The following is a 15785-nucleotide window of genomic DNA, read 5'->3' on the forward strand; positions in this document are numbered from 1 at the left end:
GTGTGATGTGTTAGGTTTCCGTGAATTTGATGATTGTTCTTTAAATTTTCACCTTGCGGATTCCACCATTAAGAAGCCTATGGGAAGGATTAATGATGTTCTTATTGTTGCAAATAGGAATTATGTGCCCATAGATTTCATCGTTCTTCATATAGATTGCAATCCTACATGTCCTATTATTCTTGGTAGACCTTTCCTTAGAACAATTGGTGCAATTATTGACATGAAAGAAGGAAATATTAGATTCCAATTTCCATTGAGGAAAGGCATGGAACACTTTCCTAGAAAGAAAATTAAATTGCCTTATGAATCAATTATGAGAGCCACTTATGGATTGCATACCAAAGATGACAATACCTAGATCTATTCTTCGTCTATCGGTAACTTTACTTGAGGCTATATTTTATTCACCACATGATATGTGTTTTGCTTGGAGCGTCTTGTATGATTTGAGCCTTTGCTTTTTAGTTTACCACAATCATCCTTGCTATACACACCTTTTGGGGAGACACACATGAATCGGAATTTATTAGAATACTCTATGTGCTTCACTTATATCTTTTGAGCTAGATAATTTTGCTGTAGTGCTTCACTTATACCTTTTTAGAGCACGGTGATGGTTTTATTTTATATAAATTATTGATCTCTCATGCGTCACTTATATTATTTTGAGAGTCTTTTAGAACAGCATGGTAATTTTCTTTGGCTATAAAATTAGTCTTAATATAATAGGCATCCAATATGGGTATAATAAAAACTTTCGTATAGAGTGCATTAAATACTATGAGAAGTTTGATAGTTGATAGTTGTTTTGAGATATACTAGAAAAAGGGCCCGTGCGTTGCAACGGGTATAAAATAAATAAAATTTGAATTATAAACACTTAGTGCCTCACTTCACTGTTGCGCAAAGTAAATCATCAACTTGCCGCTTGGGCCAGGATTGGGACGCCCCTCCTTTTTTCTCCTCCCATGAATACTTTCGAATTTCCTCAAAAGATGGTTCCGTCACTTCGGTCATGACTGCCGAACCTTGGCGGCGTGGATCATACATCGCCTCGCCTCCTTCGTCGTCGCCTCCGACTCAATTAGTCCCATGATAAGAAGCGGTAGAAAAGAAATATTATATGCTTAAGTTGCACCAAATTCTTAAGTAGCTCTCAGATATCTGAGGCAAAATGGTCTCTCTACCTCTACAAGCATGGCAGGAAGTTAAGTGCTAAAGCTCCACACTGAAGCTTGAACACAATAATTATTAAATCCAATAGAAGCTAGCTTTGTTGTCATATGTGCACTTTGAAAGCTATGTAATTTATCAAAGAAAAAATATACAACATGCAATGAGACTTGCATTATTATAAGATGTCATACTAATGGCAGTGTGTATGATCAAACTTGAAAATTAATCTTTGGAAGAAAATAAAATGGGTACGGGTGTTATATGCACATACAAATATGCTTAGGAGCTGCCCCAAGTGTTGCCACAAGCCAGTGTGGTATCCGTTTGTACCATACCCGTGCACCCATTCCCAAATAGGTTGCATGTGCGCAGCCGCTCAGGCCACCATCCATGCACGTATAAACCGTGTTGACTTCATGTCACTGCTTTGGCTCCATGGACGGCCGTTGTGTTGCTAGCGACCATCTCTTTCCCGCGAGCTTCGGCGCCTGGATGCAGGAGTCGCTGGCCTAGCTGGCCATCACACATAGATTTTTCTCCTTCGTGATTCTTGCCCACAATTCCTTCTTCTCTTATTCAGAGTGCTGCATCATGCCATGCATGTTATTCCTTGGTTTCCACCATTCATTGCTTACTGATTCTTGCCCACAATCCCACCTCTTAATTAACCAAGGAGCTTGTCGTTTGATGTGATTCCTTGGTTACCTCCTTAACATGCATGGTATGCCCCACAATCTTTGTTGATTCCCAAGCTACTTGTTGGGACTATTTTACGCGAACTATAAGAACCGGTGCAATTCAATGAAAAAAGCCGAGGTGGGACTATTTTATCGTGAAGAAACCTGTGTCCTCTTGTTGGGACTATTTTACTTTCTTCCGTTTTTACGAGAGCCCTTTCTAGATGGGCTAGTTCGTGCGTTTGCTGCAGCCTAGCCTGGTCGGACGTGCACGCCAGCTGGTGGCCCATAAATAAAATTGAACGATCGTGAACCTGCGCAGAAAAATAGTACCACCTCGGGCAAACCATACGAAACTGCATGAACGAGGTGGACGGACGAAATTGCGATGGTAAGAAGCAATAACTCTTTTATTAATAGGTGGTATAGATACAGATATAGATAGCAAAAGTGTCCGTGTGTTGCAACGGTACAAAATAACTAACAATTAATACCTCCCTTCTCCATCATCATTTAAATGAGTAGTAGATCTCCGCCGGTCGATTTTTTTGTATAATTCGTTTGGGTGTTGTTTTAAAATAATCACTCGAATAATTAGTATCACTTAATCTGTAATTATTTTAGATTTAGTAAAAAGTTTGGGTGTTGTTTAAAATAATCAATCGAATAATTAGTATCACTTAATATGTTTTAGAATTAGTAAAAATCATACATATGATAAAAAAACATACCGCTATGCGTAGGCCATATGCACGCTGCATGCCTGCAGCAGATCCATGCGGACCTTCCCATTATGTGGTCTTTGCATGTAATTTTTTATGAAGAAATCTTTGACTTCAGTTAAGTGGTCTTGCTGCACCTTCCCATTATGGGGTCTGTCTTCTTTCTAAGAAATCCATCCGAATATCCCCTCTGTGTTGGATCTCTTCCGTGTCCTCTTTTTTTATAGCACATATCCCATTGAAAGGAAAGAAAGGGCAGCCAGCCCAGCTGGTTTCCATCCGGTCGACTTTAACACAGGGCATGAGTTCGATCCCCACATGCCACAATTTATTTTTCCTTACAGACGCAGAGGCGGTGGATCAAACATTTTTTATTGATAAACTGAAAGCGTAAATTCACGAAAAAAATGTATTGTGACGGTGAACCCGGAGACTTAATCCGTGCTTTATTATTAGGGAGAGAAATATGGTAATATTAGAGTTGTGCTAGTTGAGTAATTGTGGAATTGAGAAATACTTGTGTTGAAGTTTGCAAGTCCCATAGCATGCACGTATGGTAAGCGTTGTGTGACAAATTTGAAGCATGAGGTGTTCTTTGATTGCTTTCCTTATGAGTGGCGGTCGGGGACGAGCGATGGTATTTTCCTACCAATCTATCCCCCTAGGAGCATGCGCGTAGTGCTTGGTTTTGATGACTTGTAGATTTTTGTAATAAGTATGTGAGTTCTTTATGACTAATGTTGAGTCCATGGATTATACGCACTCTCACCCTTCTACCATTGCTAGCCTCTTCGATACCGTGCATTGCTCTTTCTCACCTCGAGAGTTGGTGCAAACTTCACCAGTGCATCCAAACCCCATGATATGATACGTTCTATCACACATAAGCCTCCTTATATCTTCCCCAAAACAGCCACCATTCCGAGATATATTGCCATGCAACTTACCACCATTCTGTTTATTATGACACGCTCCATAATTGTCATATTTCTTTGCATGATCATGAAGTTGACATCGTATTTGTGGCAAAGCCACCTTCATAATTCCTTCATACATGTCACTCTTGATTCATTACACATCCCGGTACACCGCCGGAGGCACTCACATAGAGTCATATTTTGTTCTAAGTATCGAGTTGTAATTCTTGAGTTGTAAGTAAATAAAAGTGTGATGATTTTCATTATTAGAGCATTGTCACATGTGAGGAAAGGATGATGGAGACTATGATTCCCCCACAAGTCGGGATGAGATTCCGGACGGAAAAAAGGGGCCACAAAAAAGAGAGAAAAAAAGTCCCAACTAAAAAAATAGAGAAAAAGAGAGAAGGGGCAATGTTACTATCCTTTTTTCCACACTTATGCTTCAAAGTAGAACCATGATCTTCATGATAGAGAGTCTCTTATTTTGTCACTTCCATATACTAGTGGGAATTTTTCATTATAGAACTTGGCTTTCCAATGATGGGCTTCCTCAAAATGCCCAAGGTCTTCGTGAGCAAGCAAGTTGGATGCACACCCACTTAGTTTCTTTAGTTGAGCCTTCATATATTTATAGCTCTAGTGCATCCATTGCATGGCAATCCCTACTCCTTGCATTGAAATCAATTGATGGGCATCTCCATAGCCCGTTGATTAGCCGCGTTAATGTGAGACTTTCTCCTCTGTTGTCTTCTCACACAACCTCCATCATCATATTCTATTCCACCCATAGTGCTATGTCCATTGCTCGCGCTCTTATATTGTGTGAAAGTTGAAAGAGTTTGAAAAGGCTAAGTATGAAACAATTGCTTGGCTTGTCATCGGGGTTGTGCATGATGGGAGCATTTTGTGTGACGAAAATGAAGCATGGCCAAACTATATGATTTTGTAGGGATAAGCTTTCTTTGTCTATGTTATTTTGATAAGACATAATTTCTTGGTTATCATGCTTGAAGTATTATTATTTTTATGTCAACATTAAACTTCTGTCTAGAATCTTTTGGATCTAAACATTTATGCCACAATAAAGAGAATTACATTGAAAATTATGTTAGGTAGCATTCCACATAAAAAATTATGTTTTTATCATTTACCTACTCGAGGACGAGCAGGAATGAAGCTTGGGGATGCTGATACGTCTCCAACGTATCTATAATTTTTTATTGTTCCACGCTATTATATTATTTGTTTTGGATGTTTAATGGGCTTTAATATACTCATTTATATTATTTTTGGGACTAACCTGTTAACCGAAGGCCTAGTGCAAATTGTTGTTTTTTGCCTATTCCAGTGTTCCGCAGAAAAGGAGTATCAAACGGAACGAAACCTTCGCGACGATCTTTCTTGGAACAAACGCAATCCAGGAGACTTGGAGTGGAAGTCAGAGACGCAACGAGGCGGCCACGAGGCAAGAGGGCGCGCCCAGGGGGGTAGGCATGTCCCCCACCCTCGTGGGCCCCTCGTAGCTCCACTGACCTACTTCTTTCGCCTATATATACTCTTATATCCTAAAAACATCCAGGGGAGCCACGAAACCACTTTTCCACCACCGCAACCTTCTGTACCCATGAGATCCGATCTTGGGGCCTTTTCCGGCGATCTGCCGGAGGGGGATTCGATCACGGAGGGCTTCTACATCAACACCATAGCCTCTCCGATGATGTGTGAGTAGTTTACCACAGACCTTCGGGTCCATAGTTATTAGCTAGATGGATGTTTCTCTCTCTTTGGTTCTCAATACAAAGTTCTCCTCGATGTTCTTGGATATCTATTCGATGTAATACTTTTTGCGGTATGTTTGCCGAGATCCGATGAATTGTGGGTTTATGATCAAGATTATCTATGAACAATATTTGATTCTTCTCTGAATCCTTATATGCATGAGTTGATATCTTTGCAAGTCTCTTTGAATTATCGGTTTAGTTTAGCCTACTAGATTGATCTTTCTTGCAATGGGAGAAGTGCTTAGCTTTGGGTTCAATCTTGCGGTGCTCGATCCCAGTGATAGAAAGGGAACCGACACGTATTGTATTGTTGCCATCGAGGATAAAAAGATGGGGTTTATATTATATTGCTTGAGTTTATCCCTCTACATCACTTCATCTTGCCTAATGTGTTACTCTGTTCTTATGAACTTAATACTCTAGATGCATGCTAGATAGCGGTCGATGTGTGGAGTAATAGTAGTAGATGCAGAATCGTTTCGGTCTACTTGACACGGACGTGATGCCTATGTTCATCATCATGCCTAGATATATTCGCATAACTATGTGCTTTTCTATCAATTGCTCGGCAGTAATTTGTTCACCCACCATAATATATGCTATCTTGAGGGAAGCCACTAGTGAAACCTATGGCCCCCGGATGTACTTTACATCATATATGTTTCCGATCTATCATTCTAGTTTACTATTTATTTTGCAATTTTTACTTTTCAATCTATACAACAAAAATACCAAAAATATTTGTCTTATTATCTTTATTAGATCTCACTTTTGCAAGTGACCGTGGAGGGATTGACAACCCCTTTATCACGTTGGTTGCAAGGTTCTTGATTGTTTGTGTAGGTACTAGGCGATTAGCGTGTAGTCTCCTACTAGATGGATACCTTGGTTCTCAAAATTTGAGGGAAATACTTACGCTACTTTGCAGCATCACCCTTTCCTCTTCAAGGGAAAACCAACGCATGCTCAAGAGGTAGCAGTGGACTACTCCCTCCTGATCGTGGTGGCCGCCGGGATGATGAAGATGGCCACCGGAGATGATTCCCCCTCCGGCAGGGTGCCAGAACGGGTCTATATTGGTTTTCGGTGGCTACAGAGCCTTGCGGCGGCGGAACTTCTAATCTAGGTTAACCCCGAGGGTTTCTGGAATTTTCGGGAACTTATAGGGTAAAGAGGGTGTGCGGGAGGCCACTGAGGTGGGCACAACCCACCTGCGCGCGCCTGGGAGCCAGGCGCGCCCTGGTGGGTTGTTCCCCCCTCGGGGCACCCCCCAAGTGCTGCTCTGGCCCATCCTGGGTGTTATGGTCCAGAACAATTCTCCAAAAAGTTTCGGGATGTTTGGACTCTGTTTGATATTGATTTTTTGCGATGTAAAAAACAAGCAAAAAACAGCAACTCACAGTGGGCACTGGGTCAATAGGTTAGTTCCAAAAAAATGATATAAAGTCACTATAAAATGACTGTAAAACATCCAAGAATGCTAATATAATAGCATGGAACAATCGAAAATTATAGATACATTGGGGACGTATCAGCATCCCCAAGCTTAATTCATGTTCGTCCTCGAGTAGGTAAATGATAAAATAGAATTTTTGATGTGGAATGCTACCTAACATGTCATCCCATATTATTTTCTTTATAGCATGGACATTCGGACTTTAATATTGTTCAAAGCAATAGTCTAGTTTTGACATGATAACTTAAATACTCAAGCATATCACCAAGAAACCATGTCTTTCAAAATATCAACGCTAAAATAAGTTATCCCTAGCCCATCATGCTCAATCATTGATCCATTCATGAAACACACTCGTATATTAGCTACACCCAATGCTCAAGTACGATCATAGTGCCTCCTAGTTGGTGCTTTATAAGAGAAGATGGAGACTCAAATTAAAAATAAAAATTGCATAAAGTAAAAGAAAGGCCCTTCGTGGAGGAAGGTAGGTATTTGTAGAGGTGCCAGAGCTCAAAGCGAAAATTGAAAGATATTTTTTTTGAGAGGCATACTTTTCCCACCAACGAAAACGACTTAGATCTCCCAACACTTTCCATGCTAGATATATCATAGGCGGTTCCCAAGAAGAAAATAAAGTTTATTCCTTTTTTGTGATGCCCTCGATTCAATCGTACACTAATCATACACGCAAATGTGTACGATCAAGATCAAGGACTCACGGGAAGATATCACAACACAACTCTGGACACAAATGAAAATAATACAAGATTTATATTACAAGCCAGGGGCCTCGAGGGCTCGAATACATAAGCTCGAATACACAAGAGTCAGCAGAAGCAACATTATCTGAGTACATACATGAGTTAAACAAGTTTGCCTTAAGAAGGCTAGCACAAAAGCAACATTGATCGAAAAGGCAAGGCCTCCTTCCTGGGAGCCTCCTAACTACTCCAAGTCATCAGCGGGCGTCACGTAGTAGTAGGCACCCTCAGGGTAGTAGTAGTCATCAGTGGCGTCGTCTGGGTCCTGGGGTCCGTCATCTGGTTGCAACAATCGGGTATGGGAGAAAAAGAGGTAGCAAAGCAACCGTCAGTACTCATCCAAAGTACTCGCAAGACTTACATCAGATCTAAACTAAGTATGCATCTGTATCAAAGAAAATGGGATGTATCTGTGGACTAAACTGCAGAATGCCAGAAGAGAAGGGGAAAGCCTAGCCTATCAAAGACTAGCGTCTTCAAGCATCTTCAAGCATCTTGCAGCATATAGAAGAGTACAGATCAACATAATGTAAAGTAGTAGTGTTATCAACCTCGGCCAGAGATCCTTTCTCGACTCCCTGCGAGAAAGCAATCCCAGAGCCATACTATCCATTTCTGATCACAGTCCGATTCTCATCACAAGTATACCGTTCTAGTTGTATCGATCGGAATACAACTCCAAGTGTCCGTTACCGTAGGACAGGCTATCGATAGATGTTTTGTTCCCTGCAGGGGTGCACCAACTTACCCACCACGCTCGATTAACTCTGGCCGGACCCACTTTCCTGGGTCATGCCCGGCCTCGGCCAAACAATACGCTGCAACCCGACCTAGGCTTAATAGAGAGGTCAGCACACCGGACTAAACCTATGCCCCCATGGGTCTTGGGCCATCGCCCTGGGAACTCCTGCATGTTGTGTGGGCGGCCGGTGAGCAGACCTAGCTACCTCCTTAAAAAGGCAGAAGCTTACCAGTCCAACCGGGCGCGCGCCGCTCAGTCGCTGACGTCTAATAAGCTTTGGTTGATGCATACGGCGCAGAACGCCCATACAATGCCCACGTGATGGTTAGTGCTATCAGCCCAGAGGCCCCTCAGATCAAATATCCAAACCGTTAGTGCATTGGCAGTGCGGTCACGAGCAGAGACTCACAAAAGATGTGACCCCGTCGCCCCGCCTCGAGTACTTGCGGCAAGGGCTAAGAATGCCCGACCACGCCTCGTAAGTATCTCGCGGGCACCTTCCAGGTCAACCCATCTCCACATCACTCGCGGGTACCCCTCAGGGTCGACCCGCCTATCCAAGTAACAATTGTAAAGTCCAAGTATCCGTGTGTGCAAACATCATGGGGGAAACCCGAGGAATCACCCCTGGTAAATTCCACTCGATGTAATCATCAAGGTGAACATAAGAGGATCCACCCTCGAGGTTCACACTTGAGGGGTTGCACGACAGAGCCGTATCGGAAGTGGTTAAGGAGGAAATCACCCTCGATGACCACGACCGATTAGCTACACTACAGAGGTCTCATCAGGAGTGATGTATGAGGTTCCACCCTCGGCACTCGATGATAACTCTGCAGAGTCGTTCAACTAGGGGGTGATGTGCGGTGTCGGGGCCTGGACGTCGATCACGTTGATCGAGTCATCGAACATAAAGCGAGGCAACTAGGACAAGGTGGGGGTCACTGATGGATCACTAACCAACCTATACTAAGCACTTTAGGATAAGCAGGTAAGGTATAAAAGCAGGTAACAACAACATGCTATGCATCAGAGTAGGATCATACAGAAAGCAGTAGCAGTTCTAATGCAAGCATGAGAGGGAAAGAAATGAGCGATATCGGAATGCTCAAGGGGGGTTTTCTTGCCTGGTTGCTCTGGCAAGGAGGGGTCGTCGTCGACGTAGTCGATCACAGGGGCGGCATCGGTCTCGGGTTCTACCGGAGAGAAGAGGGAGAAGAAACAGTAAATACAGAGCAAACAATGCATCACAAGGCATAACATGACGACGGGAAGAGCTAGGGTTGTCCTAACATAGTACTACACGTTGCAGACGGAGGAGATAAACATCCGAGGATGAATTCCCGATGTTAGGCGGATTCTGGATAGATGAAAGAGAGGGGATGGTTCCATGTTCAGCATGCTAGGGGCATGTGACAGGTGAATGGACCGCGCATTTGGATTCGTTGGATTTTTCTGAGCAACTTTCATGTAGAAACCATTTTCAACCGAGTTACGGTTTATTTTCTATGAATTTTTAAAGATTAAAGCATATTCTGAAATTATTTAAATTAACAGAAAAGGAATTATGACATCAGCATGATGTCATAGTGACGTCAACAGTCAACAGCTGCACTGACCAGGTCAAACCTGCCCAGTAGGGCCCACCTGTCATTGGCAGTGGGCTAAGAGCAGTTCATTTTAATTTTAAAAGAGTAATTAGTGACTGGACCCCACCTCTCATAGACTAATTAGCTAAACTAATTAGTTTTAATTAATAAAACATTTTAGTTAGAGGAAAAAGCGATGGGGCCCGCGTGTCAGTGGCTGGGCCTGCCCAGTCAGCACATTGACTGGGTCAACCCAGTCAACGGGGCCCGTAGGGCCGCTGGCAGCGGCCAAGAGGGTGGCCCCAGGTCGGCCACGTCGGACGCCGGCGTCGGAGTTCGCTCCGATGAGCCAAAACGCGGCGGAGGGCGCCGGCGAGCCTCGGGATTTCACCTCGGTGTCCCAAAACGGGTGTGGCTACTCCCATTCAAGAGCTAGCGATGTCGCGCATCACATGGAGCTACAGGTTGGTCTCGGGGATGACCGGAACAATGTCGACGAGCGGCGGAGGCGGCGCCGGAGTTCAGGCATGGGCGGAACCGGCATTACACGGCATGGCGGAGCGAGCTAGCTAGCGCTACGGGGCCCTACGCGTGTGCTGAGCACGACTGCGAGCTCAGACGAGCTCATCGGCCAGCGTGGCCACGGCGAGGAGCTCGACGGCGGTGCTTTGTTCGGCCATAGCAGAAGCGGCGAGCTACGGGCGCAGCAAGCTAAAGGAGGCAAGGGAAGAGGTGATGGAGCTCACCGAGCGGCTCAAGGTGGCACGTGGAAGCTTTGTAGCGCAGTGGAGACGACGAATCGACGGCGGTGATTTGCGGTGGCCGAAGATGCGAACGAAGGGGGAAACGGTGCTGCCGCGCCTTCGAGCTCCAGCTGAGGCCACTGGTCGAAGGAGTCGACCCCCGCGGAGCTCACCGACAGGGTCAGCGGGCGCGGGGCCGCGGGTGGCCGTGACAACGACGGAGGACGGCGGCGACCGCGCTCGGGTGTGGATGGGGAACCGGGGGAGAGGAAGCGAGCGAGGAACTGGTGGGGAGAGGGAGAGGCAGAGAGAGGGAGCAAGTGGGAGAGATGGGTAGAGGCCGAGGCGTCGGGGCGGCCTTATCCCCTCGCCGACGACGCCAGTGGGCCGGTCCGGTGGCGATCGCGACCGAGCGGTCGGTCGAGCAGTAGAAGACGATCGAGGGTGGGGGTTGGGCTGCTGGGCAGAGGCCTGCCACTGTGGACTGAGGCCCAGGGCAGTGAGGAGGAGGGGGCTGTGGGCCGTCCGGCTGGCGGAGGTGGGCCAAGGCCCAAGGGGAGGCCAGGGCTCTCCCACCCCTTCTTCTTTCCTTTTCCTTTTTCTTTTAGTTTTTTATATTCAGTAGCTTTTGCATTTTATTTTTAGCCAATAATGACTTGCAAAATTATGCCACTGACCAAAACAATTTCAAGAATTAAAGTGCACTGCCACAAAAATATTGTGAGACTTTTGAAATAGTTTGCCAATTTTATAAATTAAAAAGGCATTTAATTTATTGCTTAGGCCACTATTTTAAGTAGTTTAGGCCACTTAAACCCTTTGCAAAAATGTTGGTTCACCACCATTATTGGTTGTGGATTATTTGGCACATGATGAACATTTTAGTTTTCATGTTTGAGCAATTTTGAATTTCACTCAGAATTTGAAATTGAATTCAACTAGAATTTGAAATGGAATATTGATCAAAGTGACCAAGCACTGTTATAGCAAAATGATTAGCTTGATCTCAGGGATTACTGTAGCATCATTACACCGGGGTGTTACAACTCTCCTCCTCTAAAAGAAATTCTCGTCCCGAGAATTTGGAGGTAGAAGGGAACAGGTCGGGGTATTCAGCCCAGAGGTTATCTTCGCGTTCCCAAGTGGCTTCATGTTTAGTACGATTCTACCATTGCACCTTGTGGAACTTGGTAACCTTCTGGCCGGTTCGACGTTCAGCTTCTTCAAGAATGCGGATCGGATGCTCTTTGTATGTGAGATCATCTTGAATTTCAATCAATTCCGGATCCACTTCACGTTCCAGATCCTTGAAGCATCGACGAAGTTGCAACATGTGGAAGACATCATGGACGTGAGAGAACTGAGGTGGCAACTCCAATTGATAAGCCACCAGTCCATGAGGGGCGAGGATGCGGAAGGGACCAATGTAGCGCGGAGCTAGCTTGCCCTTGACTCCTAACCGATGAGTGCCTCTCAAAGGAGTTACACGCAATAAGCTTGTTCACCAGGTTGATAAGTTGAACCCCAGTGTTTCCGATCATAGTTGCTCTTCTGGCGGGACTAGGCCGCCTTGAGATTATCCCAGACAATGGGAACCTGCTCTTCAGCTTGTTGAATAATGTCTGGACCAATGAGCGCCCGTTCCCCAGTTTCTGACCAATTCAGAGGGGTTCGGCACTTACGTCCATAGAGCACTTCAAAGGGTGCCGTCTTTAAGTTGGCTTGATAACTGTTGTTATAAGAGAACTCCGCATAAGGGAGAGATTCTTCCCACTTCTTGCCAAAAGAAATAGCACAAGCTCGAAGCATGTCTTCAAGAATTTGATTGACTCGCTCGACTTGGCCTTGGGATTGGGGATGATAAGCAGTGCTCCAGGTAATATGACTTCCCATTGCCTCTTGGAAACTATCCCAGAACTTTGAAGTGAATATACTGCCACTTTCTGAACTGATCTCCTTCGGAATGTCGTGGAGTGACACAATTCTGGAGATATACAAGTTTGCTAATTGACTAGCAGTGATAGTCTCCTTGACTGGCAGAAAGTGAGAAACCTTCGAGAATTGGTCGATGACGACAAATATAGCATCGTTACCTTTCTGAGACTTGGGAAGGCCAGTGACGAAGTCCATTTGGATCTTATCCCACTTCCATTCAGGAATCGAAAGCGGTTGTAGAAGTCCAGCCGGTTTCTGATGTTCTGCTTTGACGCGACGACAAACGTCACATTCTTTGATATATCGAGCAATATCTTGCTTCATCTTGGACCACCAGTACTTCTGACGGATGTCTAGATACATCTTGGTACTTCCCGGATGAATAGAGAGAGGGGTATCATGCGCTTCTTTCATCACCTTCTCTGTCATAAGCTTGAACCGGGGTACGATAATGCGATCTCTGAAGTATAAGGTTCCATCTTCACCAAGTGAGAAATCTCTGGATTTCTCTAAGGCAAGATCCTTTTTCATCAAATCCATGTGAGCATCTTTGGCTTGAGCAGACTTAATTGCTTTCAGAAGAGTTGGTTCCAGGACAAGGTTATTCAGATAACCCTGTGGAACTAGTTGAATGTTCAGCTTGCATAGCTCTTCATTAAGGTGGGGTTGATCTTTGTAGACCATGTGATTATTGCAATAAGACTTATGACTTAGGGCATCGGCCATTACATTAGCCTTACCAGGGGTATAGGATATACCGCAGTTGTAGTCAGCAATAGCTTCCATCCATCGCTGCTGACGGAGGTTCAGATCTGGCTGAGTAAACAAATACTTCAGACTCTGATGATCAGTGAAGATCTCGCAACGATTACCGAGAAGGTACTATCGCCATAGCTTCAGTGCATAGATAACTGCAGCAAGCTCAAGGTCATGAACTGGGTAGTTCTCTTCATGATGACGTACTTGACGAGAGGCATAAGCAAACACTCTGCGCTCTTGCATTAGGACACAGCCTAATCCTTGACGTGAAGCGTCGCAATAGATGACAAAGTCCTTGCGGGAATCAGGGGGAGCAAGCACTGGGGCAGATGTCAGCTTGTCTTTGAGTGCCTGGAAACTTTCCTAACATTTGTCTGTCCAATCGAACTTAACGCCTTTGTGGAGCAGATTGGTCAGTGGCTTGGTGATCTTGGAGAAGTTCTCGACAAAACGGCGACAATAGCTGGCAAGTCCGAGAAAGCTTCTGACTTGCTTGACAGTCTTTGGAGGGGTCCAATCAAGAATAGCCTGCACTCGCTCTGGGTTGACGGCAATACCATCCTTGGAGATGACATGCCCAAGGTAGGTTACTTCAGGAAGCCAGAATTCACACTTGGAATACTTGGCATAAAGTTGATGTTCTCGAAACTTCTCTAGAACAAGTCGAAGATGTTCAGTATGTTCTTCTTTGTTCTTCGAATATACCATAATATCATCCAGATAGACTACGAAGAACTTGTCGAGGTAATCCCTGAATATGTAGTTCATCAGACGAGAGAAAGTGGCTGGAGCATTGGTAAAGCCAAAAGACATGACGGTGTACCCGTAAGAACCATAACGAGTGACGAATGCGGTCTTTGGAATATCCTCTTCACGAACACGGATCTGATGGTAACCCAACCTCAAGTCGGGTTTAGAGAATATGAACCAGCAAGTTGATCATATAGATCATTGATCCGAGGAAGGGGATATTTGTTCTGAATTGTAGCTTGGTTGATAGGACAATAGTCTTGGACCAAACGGTTCGTTCCGTCCTTCTTCTTTACAAAGAGAGAAGGTGCTCCCCAAGCAGAGGAACTTGTGAAGGAAATATGCCCTAGAGGCAATAATAAAGTTATTATTTATTTCCTTATATCATGATAAAAGTTTATTATTCATGCTAGAATTGTATTAACTGGAAACATAATATATGTGTGAATACATAGACAAACAGAGTGTGACTAGTATGCCTCTACTTGACTAGCTCGTTAATCGAAGATGGTTATGTTTCCTAACCATGGACAAAGAGTTGTTATTTGATTAACGGGATCACATCATTAGTTGAATGATCTGATTGACATGACCTATTCCATTAGCTTAGCACCCGATCGTTTAGTATGTTGCTATTGCTTTCTTCATGACTTATACATGTTCCTATGACTATAAGATTATGCAACTCCCGTTTGCCAGAGGAACACTTTGTGTGCTACCAAATGTCACAACGTAACTGGGTGATTATAAAGGAGCTCTACAGGTGTCTCCAAAGGTACATGTTGGGTTGGCGTATTTCGAGATTAGGATTTGTCACTCCGATTGTCGGAGAGGTATCTCTGGGCCCTCTCGGTAATGCACATAACTTAAGCCTTGTAAGCATTGCAACTAATGAGTTAGTTGCGGGATGATGTATTATAGAACGAGTAAAGAGACTTGCCGGTAACGAGATTGAACTAGGTATGGGATACCGACGATCGAATCTCGGGCAAGTAACATACCGATGACAAAGGGAACAACGTATGTTGTTATGCGGTCTGACCGATAAAAGATCTTCGTAGAATATGTAGGATCCAATATGAGCATCTAGGTTCCGCTATTGGTTATTGACCGGAGACGTGTCTCGGTCATGTCTACATTGTTCTCGAACCCGTAGGGTTCGCACGCTTAAGGTTACGATGACAGTTATATTATGAGTTTATGCATTTTGATGTACCGAAGGTTGATCGAAGTCCCGGATGTCATCACGGACATGACGAGGAGTCTCGAAATGGTCGAGACATAAAGATTAATATATTGGAAGCCTATGTTTGGATATCGGAAGTGTTCCGGGTGAAATCGGGATTTTACCGGAGTACCGGGAGGTTACCGGAACCCCCCGGGAGGTATATGGGCCTTAGTGGGCCTTAGTGGAAGAGAGGAGAGGTGGCCAGAGATGGGCCGCGCGCCCCTCCCCCCCTTGGTCTGAATTGGACAAGGAGAGGGGGCCGGCCCCCCTTCCTCCTCTCTCTCCTCTTTCCCCCCCTCCACGAATCCTATTCCAACTAGGAAAGGGGGAAGTCCTACTCCCAGAGGGAGTAGGACTCCTCCTGGCGCGCCTCTCCTGGCCGGCCGGCCCCCCTCCCTTGAACCTTTATATACGGAGGCAGGGGCACCCCCTAGAGACACAAGTTGATCCACGTGATCATATTCTTAGCCGTGTGCGGTGCCCCCTTCCACCATAGTCCTCGATAATATTGTAGCGGTGCTTAGGCGAAGCCCTGCGACA

This window comes from Triticum urartu, chromosome 4A (assembly GCF_056163025.1).
Source record: "Triticum urartu cultivar PI428250 chromosome 4A, HENAU_Tu73, whole genome shotgun sequence".
Lineage (NCBI taxonomy): Eukaryota > Viridiplantae > Streptophyta > Magnoliopsida > Poales > Poaceae > Triticum > Triticum urartu.